Source organism: Schistocerca piceifrons, chromosome 3, assembly GCF_021461385.2.
Source record: "Schistocerca piceifrons isolate TAMUIC-IGC-003096 chromosome 3, iqSchPice1.1, whole genome shotgun sequence".
NCBI classification, from domain to species: domain Eukaryota; kingdom Metazoa; phylum Arthropoda; class Insecta; order Orthoptera; family Acrididae; genus Schistocerca; species Schistocerca piceifrons.
In genome coordinates this window covers 505,573,290-505,583,619 of record NC_060140.1, presented here as the reverse complement: position 1 = coordinate 505,583,619, position 10,330 = coordinate 505,573,290, and the positions used below count along the sequence as shown (strand labels likewise).

At 42.9% G+C, this 10,330-nt stretch overlaps 1 non-coding gene across 1 annotated transcript; it reads right to left on the bottom strand.

Moving 5' to 3' along the window:
- Positions 1–545: 545 nt before the first annotated feature.
- Trnaa-cgc lies at positions 546–618 on the bottom strand. Its single transcript has one exon. It is a non-coding gene; the product is annotated as a tRNA-Ala (tRNA).
- Positions 619–10,330: the final 9,712 nt, after the last annotated feature.

Sequence of the window (10,330 nt, the reverse complement as noted above, 5' to 3'; positions counted from 1 at the left end):
TACTGGGAGATGAAGAAGCTTGCACAGGATAGAGTAACATGGAGAGCTGCATCAAACCAGTCTCAGGACTGAAGACCACAAGAATAACAACACAGAATTAAGCTTTTATAAATCAACTCTATGAGAAAAAGTGTTTGAGGGACAAGGTATGGACCTGCACTTACCCAAGTGAATACGGGTATAATGTGAGAAATTCAGGTGGAGATATAGATGAGAAAGCTAGGTGTGAGTTCTGTCCAAGGTTTAGGGATGGGAAGGGAAAGAGAGGTACCACCATGTGGAAAAGATATTTCAGAATTCCTAGTATAGGTAGATGTAGGAACGGATTTCGTAGTCTGCCGTTGGTAGTTGGCTACAGTTTCTTTGGGAAAGGAGGAGGAGGAGATTAGTGTTTAACGTCCCGTCGACAACGAGGTCATTAGAGACGGAGCGCAAGTTCGGGTTAGGGAAGGACGCGGAAGGAAATCGGCCGTGCCCTTTCAAAGGAACCATCCCGGAATTTGCCTGAAAGGATTTAGGGAAATCACGGAAAACCTAAATCAGGATGGCCGGAGACGGGATTGAACCGTCGTCCTCCCGAATGCGAGTCCAGTGCGCTAACCACTGCGCCACCTCGCTCGGTCTTTGGGAAAGGATGCAGTGAATGTGTGCATGTAAAGCCACAGGAAAGAAGTCATAGTTCAACCCTGTAGTACGGCCTACTGATGTATTTATAACAAGGCTGTTCAGTATGCTCTGTCAGTGTCTTATTGTACCTTGAATGTCTTGTAAATTTCGTCTTACTTGTACAATGTTTTGATAAACAGACTGTGAGTTAACGTGCAGTTCGCTCTCATTTAAGTATATGGCCAAAAGTGTCAGCCTTCAGGAATTGTGAAACGAACCCTATCGTCCAGGACTGGATGCCACAAAGGGGCAGATTCACCAGGAGAGGCGGAAATTCACAGGCGTATATTGTCTATTGAGGCGTAAGCGCTGTAGTGTGAAAGTGAGACAGACGAGAACCCACATCATAGGGAAAGCCATTAGAAGACTTTTGTGGCCGAGGAGACGTAGCAGTGTAAAACATGGCAGACCTAACGGCAGCACTAAAGGGAAACATTTATGAAAACTATTTAATTCTGTAGTAATGCAGGGAATCAAGCCACAGTAATTTTAATCTGCCATCCTCCATAAATTTTCATGGTGATTCCAACAAAACTTGAATATTGATCATATCTATAATAGTTTAGAATTTACTGTTAAAGTGATATTAACAAGACCTGAATGCTAAAATCTGAATGCTTTATTCGATCTTAACGATCGACATTTCATATAGAAACGCACCATTAAAATGACAAACGTTGTAAATATCAACTCTGTAACTTTATTTGTTTAAAAGATATAGTAAATTTAAATTATCAGTATTTTCCGTTAAGCATAAGATCATCATTTCCTTCACACAAAACACATTGAGTGATGACAGTATCTGGTGTCCTGAATCATTTATCCCATCACATTACAGTGTTGTGTGCCGATGTATCTGGACACCATGCTTGCCAGTCACAACACTCTAATTTCAGACACGTCCATAACAACACACACCGAATGTTACCGTTGACAATCTGTTACTACAGCGTTCATATTATATGGAAGACGTCGCCGATAGCACCTTCGATACCTTAACATCGATATATACTGGAAAAGTGCATTTGTAGATACGTGCAGGGTGAACGTAAAGTCCTTCCCTGACTACAAAAATTTCTTTCTAAAAAACTACGCTAGATACAGGTATTCGGTTTCTTATAAATGGTAGCTTAGCTCACAAGGGATGTTCCGAAACTATTCGTTGAAATCAATCATAACATCAAAAAATATATATTTAGATGAGGACATGTGGTCTGTAAAGTCAACTTTTAATGTTAGGGAACAGTCCTTTTATTAGTGCTGACGTAAGCTGTTGTGTCGGTGTAACCGACTGGGAATGGGTACTGACTTTCAAAACTGCTTTGTGTACGGGACATGTGTTGTCAGAACTGCTGGAGGACGTACCGCTGAATGTTAGACAAAGGACGTAGTTCCAGCACGATGAGACGGCAGCCCACTTTAGCATCGCTGTGAGGAGTCATGCGAGAGCTACCTTCGGGAATCGATGGATCGGCCGAGGTGGCCCTGTGGCCTGACCACCTATCTCACCTGACCTCACGTGTCTGGGTCTCTTCCTCTGGGGACATACGGAGCAGCTGGCGTATGAAACCATTACGGAAACAGAAGAAGACCACCTTGCTTGAATTGCTTTCGCTGCTGGTACCATGGCAGACATGCCAGGTAGATTCGAACGGACACGACAGTTAATGATCAGACGATGTACTGCGTGCATACAGGCCAATGGTCGAGCATTCGAGTAGCGCCTCTGAAAACCACTGCTGTAATTAGCTTGCTAAACTATCTTCTATGTGAAACGTCCCTAGCATCTGAAATTGCCGTCAGGGACCATTTGTACCATAACTAAATAGATTTATTTTGAGTCCTCTACCTTTGTATTAATTCGGAACACCCTGTGTAGTTCTTTATGGCTACACTTCCATACGTGCCCCGTGTGTTGCTCATATAACGTCTAAGCGACACTCAATTTACCTCCAAGCTTTCGCCAACACTCTCCGCTCACCGCCACTGTAACGTCTGTATTCGTAGCGTAAGAGTTTCCACATCAGAAAATGGTGAACCGAACACTTCATATTTAACGCGTCTACCCTTAGATGCTCTTTAAATCTAGCGGAAGTAGACAATAAGCGCTTCGGAACTGTTGTTGGGATGTAATAGGCGATCGTGTTTCACGAAGCTACCAAACGCTTTGAGATTTCTCCTGCAAAGATGTCATCGTGATAGCAGCACTCCTGCATTACGCTCGCTTCCTGTAATAGGAGAGAGAATACAAATCAGATACTGCCAGAACACAGGTATAAGTGCATCAGCAAAAGCTTCATGAGTTGAACCAGAATTTGCAAAAACCTTCCATAAAATATCTAGAAGTATGCGTAGGGGACGATTTAAATTGGTACGACCACATAAAACTAATCCCAGGAACGGCTGATGCCAGACTGATTCATTTGAAGACTCCTCAGGAAATGTTGTCCTTCAACAAAGGAGGTATCTTACAAAACCCCCGTTCGACCAGTACTTGAATATTGTTCTTCTGTGGAATCCGTAGCATATAGGCTTGATAGATGAAGCAGAGAAGTCCCAAAGAGAAACTGCATGATCCTTTACGTGTTCGGTTGGTGAGCACAACAGCATGACGCAGATGATCGAACATGTCCAGTGGTAGACGCTGCAAGAGAGGCGTTCTGCATCAGGGAGTGGTTTACTGTCAAAGTTCTGAGAGCGATCGTTCATAGAAGAGTCAACAAGTATATTGCTTCCTCCTAAGTATATCTCGCCAAAAGACCACGAATATGACATTGGAGAGATCCGAGCCCAGGCGGAGGCTTACCGGCAGTTGTTCTTCCCATGAAGCATTGGCGAGTGGAAAAGAAAGGGGTTGAAGGGACAGTGGCATACACAGTACCCTCCGGCACACATCTCAAGGTGGCTTTCGGACTATAAGTGTAGATATAAACACTGTATAGACTTGTGAAAGTGTATCAGTGAAATACTGTATAAGTTAAGCTACCATTTGCAACAACCCACATAGTTCCATAGAAATAAATTTTTCTTAATTAGTGATAGACTTTATACTTACCACGTATATTCTTGAAAGGAACCTGAGATAAAATAGCGATAACTCCTAAAGTAAATCTTTATAATGGTGGTCTACAACTGGTTCTTTTTGCGTCATTCTGCGAATGCTACGTAACACGGGGGCAGCGCTTCAGTGCGAGGTAAGTCCGTCTCAAAGTATATAAGCACTGACTGGCGAGGACTTGATACATAGTGTCGTCACACGATCAACAAATCGGACCGATATTGCAGCAGGACAAGAGCACACTTGTGCAATGAGAGGTAGGTGCCACGTCTCTTAGAGTTGGTTAACTCGGAAGTGAGGTTACTGCGGATCCATTCAGGTGCTGCCCCATGTGAATGACAGACACAATACGATTCAGTGTCAGAAAAAAAACTGTTACATATAGGGAAAGTATTGGTACTCGATAGTATGCAAGGCTAAAGAATATTGCCAATGAAATTTAACGATATCCTGAAGCAATTCTGAACATTTTGACATGAAGCTGATGACTGTATAATTTGATGCTTATGTGTTAAAAATGTATTATGACCTTTGCAGTGTGAAGGAAAGATTCTGATAGATCACAAAGAAGAGTTGATCTGATAGATCACAAAGAAGAGTTGACAGACCTATTTTCTCCTGACATACACATTACAATGTAATTAATAATCACCACTATTAAGGAACGTATTCCTAGAAATTACTCGACTACTATAATAATTGAAAAATTATGTAAGTACTGGTGTGCACCCTTACTTTCTTGAAGCAAAAGTTGAAACTTCAAACTGTCAGCCGTTATGCATGCGACAGACCGAACAGTACCGCGAAGTGGAATGTTCAACATACACAGTCACCATAACAGCAGCGACTGCACTAGCGATTACGTCAAAGATAATGTCGACATGACTCTCCTGAACTGAATTCTGCACATCAAACCAGAACAAAAATAACTAGGCGTCTTGCGGGTGTTTGAGTTTGCAATTAAATACACCCTCAGCAGTCAGCTTACATAATACCTGTAAATGCTCCCTAATATAATTATTTTAATTGTTTCTATTTTTATCACTTGACTGTTTCATGTGGTGTCATTTTAACAACTGCCATAACACCTTCTTTTAAACTGTGCTGTCAAAAAAACATCAACATGGCGAGATTTCTGGAATAAAGGCCACGCCGATAGAAAATGCGTGCTTGCATGGAAGATTGCAAGCAAAATTATCGTGCAGCAACACATATCCTCCATCAGCCGTTGCCGTAACGCATACTTTCTTTTTTAACGGTACGTTAAAAAGTATGATATTCATGACCTGAATGAGCTGCTAAGAAGCCTGCCGGTGTGGTGTACTAGTTTGTGGAAGATTCTTTTAGTGCGATCCTGCGGCTACTATACAGTTTATTTTCCACCTAGACCTTTGCTTTGTTACACAAGTTTGTGGTGAGCACCCTAGGTCTGTAACTTTGTAGTCCTGAAGCATTTAATCCAGCAGACACTATCTAACATGTGTTCCAGAAGGAATACAAAAATGTATGCAGGTCTCCATTACTCTCCTCGGAAAATGTGTGAAATGAAACAATAATCTATCAGCTATGCACGTTTTCCTATACTTTCTATGGACGTCATATGTAATGTTTATGTTACTACAAATACCAAGAAACTCTCAGATGATGTACTTTTAGAGTAAATATTACATTACTCAGAATATTTTGAGGTCCAAGCGAAATTCCTGATTGCAGTTCTTCGCCCTTGATGGTATGTAATAAATTTTCGCATCGTTTTTTTGAAGAATGTATGCATTATACTTGTCAAGTAATTAAATTGAAAGTAATTCTGATTCCTGGGCCCTGACCAATGTCTTCGGGAAGTTTCCCTGGGTTGCAAGCAAATGCCGAAACTGGAAACCACATCGTCACTTGAACAGTCCGCTCTACATATATTGATGGAGTTCGAACGCAGCAGATATTACGAGTATATGTTGCTAAGTAGCAGAATGCTCGAAAATTTTCTTGTGAACGTAGCTGTGGCAATTTGTTCGCGCTGGTTCTTCCTTGGAGATAAAAAAAACGGATGATTGCAGTAGTTTCTGAAACGTAACTAGTTGAAATCTAGTAAGTATTCTCCGACTGCTGAATATGTTGATTTTCTTTTTTTTCACGGATGACGTACTACACGACAATCCTCCCACCGACTATTTGCATTTAAATGTCTACCGATGCTTAATGAGATCGACTACTTTCGTGACAGAAATGTGCTGTGGCCTAACGAAGGACAAGACACGAAAAATTTGTTCGTCCTTGGCGACATTCAAGGTGGTTTAGGATGCTGAAGAATGAGTAGATGTGTTCAAGGCCGATTAGAACGTCGGGACCAACCGATCTACTCATGGGTGCGTTGTTTGCATTTCACTATCACGACTGGTGCCGAAGTTGTAAAATGCAAATTGTCGATTGTAGCTTTAAGATCACGCCCTGTAAGACAGTCATAATTAACTTCCCTGATACAACATTTTATGGACCATGTATCACGTATCTGAATCTTAAGGGAGCAACTCTCATGATGCAGATAACAATTTCGAACCGGTCGCGGTAGCCGAGCGGTTCTAGGCGCTTCAGTCCTGAACCGCGTGGCTGCATCGGTCGCAGGTTCGAATCCAGCCTCGGACGTGGATGTGTGTGATGTCCTTAGGTTAGTTATGTTTAAGTAGTTCTAAGTTCTGGGGGACTGATGACCTCAGCAGTTAAGTCCCATAGTGCTCAGAGCCATTTGAACCATAATAATTTCGAAAGAAAGAGGTCGTCAGGCTAATATGGCCTCCGACTAAAATCGGTATTTACTGGGACGACGTAATCCCATAATTACGTTCGGCCTAAAAGGAACTGCCGTCGCTTATAGATAGTCTACTTCAAAATAACTGCAGTGCACAGAGAAGATTTAATGTTAATGTCACTGCCCAGTAGGCTCGTATGGCGTTGAGACATGTTGTAATCATAATCCCATTGCTACATATGCCTATCAATTTATAACGAGATGAACCACCTATTTGTCAGGGAGGCTAATACATATTCAACAGTTTCAGTATCAAAGAATGGTCACAAAGATCTACACAAGAATTTCAACAAATAACTTAGAAACCTAGTAGTACAATACGAGGTACGTACATAAGAACAGACATCATAGAAAAGCGTTTAAACGACACTAGGGGGGGTAACGTGAAAAGTAATGTCTCTGTAGTTTTTTTATCCGAAAACTCTTAAAACTTTTTAAATAAAACAATTGGTATCAAAATTCTACGTCTTTATTCTTCATGTCTACACATTTATTTCTCAAAATAGTCACCTTTGTTATAAACACAATTCTTCCGATGAGAGGCAAGTATGTTGATATCGTAGCTGTAGAATATTTCACTTTGTTGATGGTGCCGCAACCTCGCCTCTGCCTGCACCGCTTTATCAATATGAAAGTGAAGTCCTCGCAGGTGTTTTTTTTTCCTTTTTGGAAACAGATGAAAATTGAACAGGGCTAAGTCTGGACGGTATGGAGGATGATCGATGACAGTGAACCCAAGGCGTCGGATTGATGCAGATGTCACAGCGCTCCCGTGTGGACTGGCACTGCCGTGTCGAAAGAGACGATGCTCCATTTTTGGACGACTCTTCGAATTTGAAAATCGATTGCAGCACGCTGTAACTCACACACCGCGAAGTTACACGCTACAGTTCGAAGCCCTCTAATGGAAGAAGACTGCATATATGTAGACATGAAGAATAAAGATGAAGAATGTCAGTAACGTTTCTTTTATATAAAAAGCTTTAAGAGTTTCTCATAAAGATTCAGAAGATTTGCTTTTTAGCATGCCTTCGTAAATGAAAGCAACCCTGGAATTCACAATGGATCTGGGTCACTTTAAAATTAAGCCCGCTCGGCTAGCCGCGCGGACTAACGCGCTGCTTCCCGAGCGGGGAGGCGTGCCGGTCCCCGGCACGAATCCGCCTGGCTGATTAGTGTCGAGGTCCGGTGTGCCGGCCAGCCTGTGGATGGTTTTTAAGGCGGTTTTCTATGTGCCTCGGCGACTGCGGGCTGGTGCCGCTTATTCCGCTTCAGTTACACTGAGTCGGCGATTGCTGCGCCAACACTGTCTCCACGTATGCATACACCATAATTATTCTACAACGTGAACATTGGGGTTAGACTCTGAGAATCGTTTCGTATGCCACGTTCCCACTGGAGGGGGGGTAGGGGATGGGGGTGTGGGGGTGGGGGGTGGGGGTGTTCACTGGGGCCTGAACCACACAAGAACACTGGATTGGGTTCGGTGTGGGGCGGCGGTGGGGTGGGTGAACTGCTGTGGCCAGTTGTGGGCTTGTGAACCGCTGAGGGCTACGGCGAGACAAAGTCTGTCCGTTGTTTCTAGGTTCCCAGTTTAAATACACACAATACACACTTTAAAATTATCAAATGAATTGAAACGTGTTTTATCACTCATTACTCTCAGTATACACCTTCCACATGCATGTAACGTATTACAAATGGCACTATCCACCAGTTAACAATCACTTAGATATAATTGCGCTATGGCTTATTCAGTTTTGGACAAAACAATTTAAACAGGCTTCTATGGTGTAGTGCAGCATAAATTCTGCATTGCTGGGATATCTACAAACGTTTGTGGGGTTAAATTCAGGGCTAACATAAATAATTGTTTCCTTGAACAACCAAAATATGACACATTCTTCGAAAGAACACATCATTTCACATTCATGAAATTAAAACCTGCTGCTAGATAACATTCGTGTGACTCCATCTCGTGTATTAGAGTGTACGGTTCCTCCTTGGCATTCTACCCTGAAGGTAGCTGAACGCTGCTGCTGTACAGATACTGCAGTAGGCGCCTCTCGTCCTCGTGATGTGACCACAACTTCAGTTGTATGAGAGCTTTATACTGACAGATGCATGACTTGGCGACTAGTCAGCGGTGTCAGTAAACTCGTGGCAAATTTCAGTATAGCCCCTTCACATATGTCTGTGCTATTCGAAATTTGAAAGAGTACTGTAGATAAAGCCAGAATTAACTCAGCTACACCATCCAGTCACCACCTATGTTCGACGACGACGTGCAATAACCACTCATAGATGGCAGATGATAGCCCTGGCGGTTGAGGGTAAATAAAGGGTGTCGGGGCAGAAAACAATGCATCCGTTGTCGTAATGCGGAAACGGAGCAATGACGTCCAAAAGGGCATGATCGTTGGCTTTCGGACCAAGGGTGGGAGCATTTCCGAAACTGCTAATATTGTGTGTATAAACTGTTCGCATGGCGTCATGATTAGGGTACAACATTCACATGAAAATGGCGATATCCAAAACCAGCGCCGAGGCGGCTGTGGCGCACCACAGGCCATAGGTAACAGAGGTGAACGACAGCTGTGGAGATATGTAAAGGTGAAAAGACGTGTAGCTGTTGAGTCACTGCCAACAGTATTTCCCCAACCACCGTTCAGCAAACGTTGCTGCTTATGAGCCACCGCAGTGGGCGCCTCTTTCATGCACCTATGCTGACTGCTGTACATCGGCTACAAAGGCTGGAATAGGCTCGCCGGCACCGCAGCTGGACGTCCACTGAGTGCCGACAAGTGGCCTTGTCACATGAAATACTGAACACCTTTTTCCAAAGCTGTTTCACAGAGGGAGACCGCACTGCAGTTCCTTCTCTAAATCCTCGCACCAACGAAAAAATGGCTGACATCGAAATAAATATCCAAGGAATAGAAAAGCAACTGGAATCACTCAACAGTGGGAAGTCCACTGGACCTGTCGGGTTACCCATTTGATTCTACACGGAGTACGCAAAAGAACTTGCCCCCCTTCTAACAGCCGTGTACCGCAAGTCTCTAAAGGAAAGGAAGGTTCCAAATGATTGGAAAGTGAGGCAATACTGACCCTACGACTTATCTTAGAAGAAAGGTTAAGGAAAGGCAAACCTACGTTTCTATCATTTGTAGACTTAGAGTAAGCTTTTGACACTGTTGATTGGAATACTCTCTTTCAAATTCTGAAGGTGGCAGGGGTAAAATACAGGGAGCGAAAGGCTATTTACAATTTGTACAGAAAGCAGATGGCAGTTATAAGAGTCGAGAGGTATGAAAGGGAAGCAGCGGTTGGGAGGGGAGTGAGGCAGGGTTGTAGCCTATCCCCGACGTTATTCAATCTGTATATTGAGCAAGCAGTAAAGGAAACAAAAGAAAAGTTCGGAGAAGGTATTAAAATCCATGGAGAAGAAATAAAAACTTTGAGGTTCGCCGATGACATTGTAATTCTGTCAGAGACAGCAAAGGAGTTGGAAGAGCAGCTGAATGGAATGGACAGTGTCTTGAAAGGACGGTACAAGATGAACATCAACAAAAGCAAAACGAGGATAATGGAATGTAGTCGAATTAAGTCTGGTGATGCTGAGGGAATTAGATTAGGAAATGAGACACTTAAAGTAGCAAAGGAGTTATGCTATTTGGGGGCAAAATAACTGACGATGCTCGAAGTAGAGAGGATATTAAATATAGACTGGCAATGGCAAGGAAAGCGTCTCTGACGAAGAAAAATTTGTTAACATCGAGTATAGATTTAAATGCCAGGAA